A 10,000-nucleotide genomic window follows, 5' to 3' on the forward strand; every position below is an offset into this window, starting at 1 on the left:
CACTCTTTCCCTCCCTTTCTCTTCGACTTTTTTTCCTTCCTTTATCTATTATCTCAAGTATTTTTCATGATTCCGTTCATTGGGATTTTTATTGAATGTAAAAGCGCTTCTACGCTCTCTCTCTCTCTCTCTCTCTCTCTCTCTCTCTCTCTCTCTCTCTCTCTCTCTCTCTCTCTCTCTCTCTCTCTCTCTCTCTCTCTCTCTCTCTCTCTCTCTCTCTCTCTCTCTCTCTCTCTCTCTCTTTTTTATGCATCGCTTTATCCCTTTTCTCCTCATTATCTTCATCCACTTTATAATTGTCTCCATCGTACTCTTCACTTTTGCTTTGTCTTCCTCCTTTTCCTCCTCCTTTCCTCCATTACGTGTTTCTCGCCTCCTTCCCTCCCTCCCTCCCTCCTCTCCCTCCCTCCCTCCCTCCCTCCCTCCTCTCCTCTTCCTTTCTTCTTTCACTCCTTTCCTTCCTGCGACTTCTAATCCTCCTCGTTTTAATGCTTGGTTCCGGTCCGTGATTTTTAAGTTTCCTCTTCTTACTCTTACTTTTTCGTGCTTTAGTCCTCCTCCTCGTCCTCCTCCTCCTCCTCCTCCTCCTCCTCCTCCTCCTCCTCCTCCTCCTTCTGCTCCTTCTCCTCCTCCTCCTCCTCCTCCTTCACTAAATGGTCTGGAAGCTCTTGACGACGCCTTCACTTCAGATGAGGTTTTAAAAAGATTTTTTCAGAAGTATCTGTTTTCATTACACTTCTCTGACGCTCGCTCACACGCCGCCTCCCCCTCCTAACTCTCTCTCTCTCTCTCTCTCTCTCTCTCTCTCTCTCTCTCTCTCTCTCTCTCTCTCTCTCTCTCTCTCTCTCTCTCTCTCTCTCTCTCTCTCTCTCTCTTTCTCTCTACGGTATTTCCTTGTACTACCTAGAGAGACTTCAGTGGCAGCGTCAACACAGGCTGTACTGTATCCTAATCTCATCTCACCACACCCCTCTTGGTAGTGTTGGTGGCGGCTCTGCGCGTGATGGCTACTCAGTGCTGGTGGTGGTGAATTTACTGTGCCTAACGTGATTAACTGCCAAACTAACAACTACGCTGGAAGGTCACTTATTGGATGTAAGGTTAGCTGTGTGTGTGGGTGTTCAGGTTTCCTCTTCGTGGCAGGCGGCACGCACCTGTTTCCGCTTTAGACGCTTCCAGGTAAGTGTTTTAGTATTTTATTGCCTCGTATGTTGATGCTTTATTAGTGTTTTGGCTTTTCTGCATTGCATTGTTTTCTTTTGACTTCCTGGAGTTGCTTTACGTGCATCTCTATATATTTTTATTGTAGCTGGACGTAACAATGTGTATAAGAAGGAATTACTATTTTGATACAAGCAGCGTGACTGGTGCGTGTGTAGGGCAGGTCGTCACTTCTGCTCGCGCCGCCACCAGTGCGGGACGTTTAACAAGCAAGCAAGAGCTACACTGCTCATTAAAAATTACGGACAACAAACAATTATATCTTAATTGCCGTATTAGTTGCAGAGTGTCAGAGCATCAGTTGTGAGAGGAGTTCCGCCTCAACTTGAGCGGCCAAGTCTCGTCAGGGAGTCTTCCCTCCCTTTACCTCACTGCATCATTAACTCATCAGACCTGTAAAGACACATAAACACCCAAGAATTCCCGCTTTCGTTTTTCAAAGCACTACTGTGTTTGATGCTCGCAGCTAAGCATTGTATAATGATGCAGTTTGAACTCTTCCACAAAACGGCGGGAACTCCCCGCCACCCTCCTGCCCGTGACCTGATTCTCTCGCCGCACAGAACAATGCTTGATGCTCGAGTCGGATATTGAGGTCCAGCCTTCATATCTGTTGACTGTGTTGCCATAGTAACCCGACATTTTACGTATTACTTCATAGCTTCGCAGTGAGAGGAGCCGCTGCTTGCACAGGCACTGCCGGCGAGTATTGGCTGCGTGGATGTGTGAGATGGTCTGTTGCTTTAATTGTTAATGGTGGAGGTGCTCTCATGGTGGAATTGGTGCTTGCAGGGAAGGTACTGGTCATGTTGTCACTCGTTTAGCTGTGCCGCGATCTGCCATGCTGGGATGGCGCGTCTCCGCGAGATAAGGTGCATCTGCCGGGCTCAGGCCATTGCATCTATAACAGTGCACTGGAAATACACGTAACACTGCTCTTAGCTTTGGTGTCACCAGCTGTATTCGCAGCATAGTTCGTGCTCATTAGTTTCAGAGGAGTTAGTGAGCATCACCGCATCACCACAACATAACTGCGTCGTAAATCGTATTGCTTCCTGCACTGCTGTGCGTGAATATGTATATCTATCCACCTACTCTTATTTACCTCCTATTTATTTGCATTTAGAATCAGCTAAATCAGAGTAAAGCAAGACAAGCTTTACATCAGTGACTGGCGGCTTTGTGACGTTACACCGCCACCGAAACTTCACAAAACAAGATCAGTAATGTGGGTCTTCCATCACCCTCGGCCTTCTTGTGAGCTGTGTGGCGAGGGAGGGAGGAAGGATTGCCGGCAGATTAGCGGACAGGGCGGTGGCTTGGTCTGCAAACTCGTGGCTGATGCACCGTGACCTGCAAGCATCGACAGGCCGTCCACATGCCACGTCTGAGGACCCGAGCAGACGGTGACGCAGTTAAGCCCTTGTCTGTCTGTCTACTTCACTCGCTCACTCACTCCCAAGCTGGAGCGTCAGACGGTAGATGAGGGCGGGAGTTGGCAGTCGTCCAGTATGCTTGGCAGGATCCACGGTTTCCTGCAGAGGCTGAGAGGGGAGTGTGAGGGAGGGAGGACAGGAACGGAGGACATTGGGGGTGTGGAGGAGAGAGGGAATGGAGAGGAGAGAAGTTGTAGGAAGGGAAAGGGGAGAAAGTGAGAGTGATGAGACGTGAGGGAGAGAGAAAGTCAAGGATGTGGAAAGGAGTAAAAAGATCGAAGGAAAAGAACAGATTTGGGGACCATTAGACAGACAGTCAAAAAAGACGTGACGAGGGAAGTGACAGACAGGGACGCGGGGACGCACGGAGTACACGGACTACAAACACAGACGTAGGATGAGTACGGACCTGGAACGGACACATTGGAAAAGAGAGTTTCCTATTGCTTTGACAAACGTATATTTTTTTTTGTTTGTATGGCTCTGTTTGTCTGTCTGTTTGCACCTATGTGTCTCTGTCTGTCTGTGTCTAAGACCCTCGAACACCCTCCTCTGTACCCTCACATACCACACCCACCTTTGTTTACATTTACTCGCGCCCTCAGTAGCACCTCCTACTTCCTGGTGTCCGGTGGCGTTGTTGTCAGTGCCCCTCTCTCATGACACCCCAGTCACGCCACTCCCCCACAGCCAGACTCATAAATCTCCCACAGCAATATTAGTCACAGGTAGACAGGTATGTTGGGTTGTGTTGCGTTCACTTCTTTCCCTCTCTCTCTGTTCTTACCCTTTTTTGCTTCCATTCTGTTTTGTTGTTTTGTCTCAAGCTAGTATATTTGCTGTTTTTGCTTGTGTAATGTTGGTTTTCTTCCTTTTTAGTTTCTCTCTCTCTCTCTCTCTCTCTCTCTCTCTCTCTCTCTCTCTCTCTCTCTCTCTCTCTCTCTCTCTCTCTCTCTCTCTCTCTCTCTCTCTCTCTCTCTCTCCTTCCTTTATACATCCAAGTTTTTGCTTTATATTCTTCCTTTTCGTTCTTTTGTTTCCTTATCCCTCTTTGCTCTTCTTTTTATACTTGTCTTTTTTTCCCTCTTTCTCCTCTCCCTATACCTTCAGTCATCCTTCCCTCTCCCTATCGAGTCTCCTTTCCCTTCTGGTTTTCTTTCTTTTCACGTTCCTTCTTTCTCGTCTACATTTTCGTTCATTTGTATATCTGTTTGTGTGTTTGTTTGTGTGTGTGTTTGTCTGCCTGTCTCTCTGTCTGTCTGTCTGTCTGTCTTTCTTTGTATGCGTGTCCGTTACTCTCCATCTGTCTGTCTGTCTCTGTTTGGCTTTTTTGTTTAGTTGTTTATTTGTCTGGTTGTTTGTAGTTTCTCTCTCTCTCTCTCTCTCTCTCTCTCTCTCTCTCTCTCTCTCTCTCTCTCTCTCTCTCTCTCTCTCTCTCTCTCTCACCCCTGTTCCCTCCCTCATCCCTTTTCTCTTCCCATCACGGTCTCTCCCCCTCCCTCCCCTCCCCAGCAGCGTAAAGCAAGGGAGGGTTATGGGTAATGGTCTCCCCTCCGTAAATCTTGCGTGCAGCGTTAAAAACAGGAATTTAGAGCACCACTTAACACTGATTTCTGCCTTTTTTTCTCCCTCTCCCTTTCATTTTCTTTTTTTTTTACTCTTTTTTTTTTTTTTTTTTTTTTTTGCTGGCGTTACTATGTCACACGAGAGAGGTAAGTTAAAGGGGCACGACACACACACACACACACACACACACACACACACACACACACACACACACGCGCGAATATTGGGGGCCATAAATTCACGTTAATCTGTTCTTCCCTCACGGCTCCTTGCACATGACGAAAAAGGATGTCAAAACTTATTTATCACCCCCTTTCTTTCTTTTTTTTTTTTTTTTATCCTTTTCTCCCTCTTGTCTCTTTATCATGTATGCAAACTGTTTATATTCACCAAGGAGAAGGAGGAGGAGGAGGAGGAGGAGGAGGAGGCCGCCACCGAGGTTAAGCAAATGCAGAGGTTTTCTATTTTTACTTGCACTTTGGGGATGATTAATTACATGTTAAACTTTTTCTCCCCTCTTTGCTGCACTGACGTCAACTAAAACTTTGCCTTGCTCGGTGGGCGTGATAAAGGTACAGATGCTGGAAATAAAGAACAGCAAAGCAAGGGAAGCGAGGACAGCAAATAACAGCCATGAGAGGACGAGCACCAGGAGGAAGAGGAGGAGGATTACACAGGAGGAGGAAGAGGTAGGGGAAATGGAAGAGAGGAGGAGGAGGAGGAAGAGGAGGAGGAGTAGGAGGAGAGGAATTAGGAAAGCTTGTAAATGTGGAATAATGGGGGAAGAGGGAGAGGGACCGATATTGGATAGGTATTAAAGAGAAAACTAGAGGAGAGAGAGAGAGAGAGAGAGAGAGAGAGAGAGAGAGAGAGAGAGAGAGAGAGAGAGAGAGAGAGAGAGAGAGAGAGAGAGAGAGAGAGAGAGGGGACATATGTAAACAAAGACAAATTTATGCTATCATTGTTGTAATAAACATAATTAAACCCACGCTAAACGAAAATAACATATATGAATGACCATTAACATGTAATACTCTGACTTAGTAAGTAATGAAGGGAACATTGCTAGAAGGCTTAGACATTATCGAATACTATTATTATAAACCTTTAGTGTTTCTGAATTTGTTACTCAGCGCGTGCGTGAGATTCTGTATTTTGTAGGTCTTCATGACGATTGGCAGTGCAAGAAGGGAATGGAGGAGGGAGTGTAGTGGCTGTGTGCCTGAAGGGATGAAATATTTGAGTTCGTATTGATTTCTGTGTGTGGGAATTAACAGGAACTTGGGAGCTTTCATGTTTTGTCCAAAGCTTCATTATTCTATTTCCCTCTTTTACATTTTTTTCTCTCCTTCCTTTTAGACTTTTTTTCTCCTTCCCTATTCTTCGCATCACCTTCCTTCCATTTTTCTGTCTCTTCTACTTTTCTATCTCCTCTGTGTCCTCTCCCTTCCCTCTCCCAAACTATTTTTCCCCTTTTCTTTATTCCATCCTTCCGCTTTTCTTTCTCTCTCTCCTTCTTTCTAGATGGTTTTTCCCCCTTCTTTATCATTTACATGCTTTTACTTATTTATCGATTTCCTCTTTCCCTCCCTTCGCCTAGACTAGTTCTTCTTTTTCTCCATTCCTTTCTTCCATTCTTTCTTCCTCTGTTTTCCCATCTCCCTCATTTTCTGTGCCTCGCTTCTTTCTCTCTCTTTTCTTCATACCTTTCCTTCCCTTTTCCTCTGCTTTCCCACCTCTCTTCCTCCGTCATTCCCCTTCCCTCGTTCTTCTTCTTCTTCCTCCTCCTTCTCCTCCATCACTCCCAGCGCCTCGTCCCTCCCTCCTCGTTCTCCTCGCCGCCTCGTCACGCCTCACGCTACTCAGCACACCAGATTTGCACCGCCGGCAGCGTGGAAGCCAAACGTGCCCATCAACAATAATGGAAATAGTCTTCATGGGTTATTTAATGAGAAAGGAAATGCTGCCGGCGGAGTTAGCTTAAATTCCTCCCCCTTGTGTGACGGCAGTGTGTGTGTGTGTGTGTTCACGAGAGAGAGAGAGAGAGAGAGAGAGAGAGAGAGAGAGAGAGAGAGAGAGAGAGAGAGAGAGAGAGAGAGAGAGAGAGAGAGAGAGAGAGAGAGAGAGAGAGAGATAAACAGACAGTTAGACAGACAATTAGAAGTTTGTATGGATGGATTAACAGACAGGCAGACCTACAGTTCGATATATATATATATATATATATATATATATATATATATATATATATATATATATATATATATATATATATATATATATATATATATACACACACACATACAAACAGATTAACGTACAGACAGACAGACAGATGCATAAGTTTTCACTGGTAATTATTTTTTTCTCTCCTCTGGTAAAAAGAATGGTGTAATTTAAGAATAAACTGCTTTTCATTATGGTAATTACAAAATGTGTTTTTTGTACTACCGCTGCTGCTGCTGCTACTACTACTACTACTGCTGCTACTACTACTACTACTACTACTACTACTACTACTACTACTACTACTACTACTACTATTACTACTGCTACTGCTACTACTACTACTACTACTAACTAATTGTTGTGTGTGTGTGTGTGTGTGTGTGTGTGTGTGTGTTTGTGTGTGTGTGTGACGATTTAGTAGCCAGATTCACAGCCCCCTATAAAGTGTTCACGAGCTAGAATCTCCCATATTTTTCCTAATTTTGTAATGTAACTTTGCTGTAATCATAGGCAGTGTTCATTACAACATGTGTTAATTAATTGATTCAGGTACTCACGCTCCCCCCCATTTCTCTCTCTCTCTCTCTCTCTCTCTCTCTCTCTCTCTCTCTCTCTCTCTCTCTCTCTCTCTCTCTCTCTCTCTCTCTCTCTCATCAGTGCTGCTAAAAAATACAAAACAAATAGAGGACAAAATATAACAACAAAAAGAGAGAAAAAAAAAATTGCAAAAAAAACAAACAATATAACAATTCCAGGTCATGAAATCCGGAAAATATAAGACAATACAAAGAAAAAGTTAAGAAAATCAATAAAAATGAATAAATAAAATAAACAAATAAATAAATAAATGACTAAAACTAGACCAGGTACTGTGATCTTAAAGTAGGAGCAGCAGAAAGTGCCTCAGGTGAACACGGCACTGACACTCCCCATCCACTAATGCAAAAGGCACTTAGGCAATCACTAATTGTTGGGTTTTTATGTCATTTGATCATAATTGCATCCGCACATTGAGTCACTGGATTTGGGAGTTCGTGGAGCTTGCGCGTTGTGCGGTGGTGGATGGAGAGGGAAGGGGAGAGGGAAGGGAAAGTGGAGGGAAGGTGGAAAGGCAAGTTGAGACAAATGGGAGTGGAAAGGATGGGAGGTAAGAGAAGGGAAGAGATAAAGGAGGGGTTGGAATGAAGGAACTTAAGGGAAAGGGGAGGGAAAGAGAGGAGAGAGAAAAGAAGGAAAAAGGAAGGGGAGAGGAGTGGAGTGGAGTGAAGATAATTTTTTTTTTTTTATGTAGGAAGGACACTGGCCAAGGGCAACAAAAATCTAATTAAAAAAAATGCCCACTAAAATGCCGGTCCCATAAAAGGGTCAAAGCAGTGGTCAAAAATTGATGAATAAGTGTCTTGAAACCTCCCTCTTGAAAGAATTCAAGTCATAGAAAGGTGGAAATACAGAAGCAGGCAGGGAGTTCCAGAGTTTACCAGAGAAAGGGATGAATGATTGAGAATACTGGTTAACTCTTGCGTTAGAGAGGTGGACAGAATAGGGGTGAGAGAAAGAAGAAAGTCTTGTGCAGCGAAGTCGCGGAAGGAGGGGAGGCATGCAGTTAGCAAGATCAGAAGAGCAATTAGCATGAAAATAGCGGTAGAAGACAGCTAGATATGCAACATTGCGGTGGTGAGAGAGAGGCTGAAGACAGTCAGTTAGAGGAGAGGAGTTGATGAGACGAAAAGCTTTTGATTCCACCCTGTCTAGAAGAGCAGTATGAGTGGAACCTCCCCAGACATGTGAAGCATACTCCATACATGGACGGATAAGGCCCTTGTACAGAGTTAGCAGCTGGGGGGTGAGAAAAACTGGCGGAGAAGTCTCAGAACACCTAACTTCATAGAAGCTGTTTTAGCTAGAGATGAGATGTGAAGTTTCCAGTTCAGATTATAAGTAAAGGACAGACCGAGAATGTCCAGTGTAGAAGAGGGGGACAGTTGAGTGTCATTGAAGAAGAGGGGATAGTTGTCTGGAAGGTTGTGTCGAGTTGATAGATGGAGGAATTGAGTTTTTGAGGCATTGAACAATACCAAGTTTGCTCTGCCCCAATCAGAAATTTTAGAAAGATCAGAAGTCAAGCGTTCTGTGGCTTCCCTGCGTGATATGTTTACCTCCTGAAGGGTTGGACGTCTATGAAAAGACGTGGAAAAGTGCAGGGTGGTATCATCAGCGTAGGAGTGGATAGGACAAGAAGTTTGGTTTAGAAGATCATTAATGAATAATAAGAAGAGAGTGGGTGACAGGACAGAACCCTGAGGAACACCACTATTAATAGATTTAGAAGAACAGTGACCGTCTACCACAGCAGCAATAGAACGGTCAGAAAGGAAACTTGACATGAAGTTACAGAGAGAAGGATAGAAACCGTAGGAGGGTAGTTTGGAAATCAAAGCTTTGTGCCAGACTCTATCAAAAGCTTTTGATATGTCCAAGGCAACAGCAAAAGTTTCACCAAAATCTCTAAAAGAGGATGACCAAGACTCAGTAAGGAAAGCCAGAAAATCACCAGTAGAGCGGCCTTGACGGAACCCATACTGGCGATCAGATAGAAGGTTGTGAAGTGATAGATGTTTAAGAATCTTCCTGTTGAGGATAGATTCAAAAACTTTAGATAGACAGGAAATTAAAGCAATAGGACGGTAGTTTAAGGGATTAGAACGGTCACCCTTTTTAGGAATAGGTTGAATGTAGGCAAACTTCCAGCAAGAAGGAATGGTAGATGTTGACAGACAGAACTGAAAGAGTTTGACCAGGCAACGTGCAAGCACGGAGGCACAGTTTCGGAGAACAATAGGAGGGACCCCATCAGGACCATAAGCCTTCCAAGGGTTTAGGCCAGCGAGGGCATGGAAAACATCATTGCGAAGAATTTTAATACGTGGCATGAAGTAGTCAGAGGGTGAAGGAGAGGGAGGAACAATTGAAAGGAAAGAGAGAGGAATGAGACAAACAACAGGATCTGGGAGAGAAGGGAATGGGAGTGAAGCAGAGATGAATTAAGACTAGAAAAAGGAAGAGAGATGAAGGGAAGGAAAGGAATGGGTTAAATTATAAACAGCAAGCCAAAAAAGGGAATGGAAGGCAAGGGAGAGGTGGTAGGGCGGGGCAGGGAAAAGAGGAGTGAGTCACCGATAAGCTTTTGATTGCGAAATGCGAGTAATCATAGTTGGCAGTGTGGCGAGGCGTGAGTGTTTTGGAGAACATGCTGACTCGCCTGTCCTTCACTCCTGATCTGAATAACTAAACCTCTCGCTCCAGACCCTCCTCCTTACCTCCCCTCTCACTCCAGACCCTCATCCTTCATCTCTCTCACTCCAGACCCTCCTCCCTTCCTTCCCGCTCATTCCAGACACTCCTACCTCCATCCCCTCTCACTCCAAACGCCTCCCATCCCCCACTCTTACGCCAGACTCTTCTCTTTCTTCCCCTTTTATTCCAGACCCTCCTCCTTGCCTCCCCTCTAACTCCAGATCCTCATCCTTTATTTTCTCTCATTCCAGACC

At 44.8% G+C, this 10,000-nt stretch overlaps 1 protein-coding gene across 7 annotated transcripts in view; it reads left to right on the plus strand.

Moving 5' to 3' along the window:
- The window catches only part of LOC135104319 (carbohydrate sulfotransferase 11-like), a 240,446-nt gene that overhangs the window by 68,353 nt on the left and 162,093 nt on the right, over positions 1 to 10,000 (plus strand). The window lies entirely within an intron of this gene.

Source organism: Scylla paramamosain, chromosome 10 (genome assembly GCF_035594125.1).
Source record: "Scylla paramamosain isolate STU-SP2022 chromosome 10, ASM3559412v1, whole genome shotgun sequence".
In the NCBI taxonomy this organism is placed as follows: domain Eukaryota; kingdom Metazoa; phylum Arthropoda; class Malacostraca; order Decapoda; family Portunidae; genus Scylla; species Scylla paramamosain.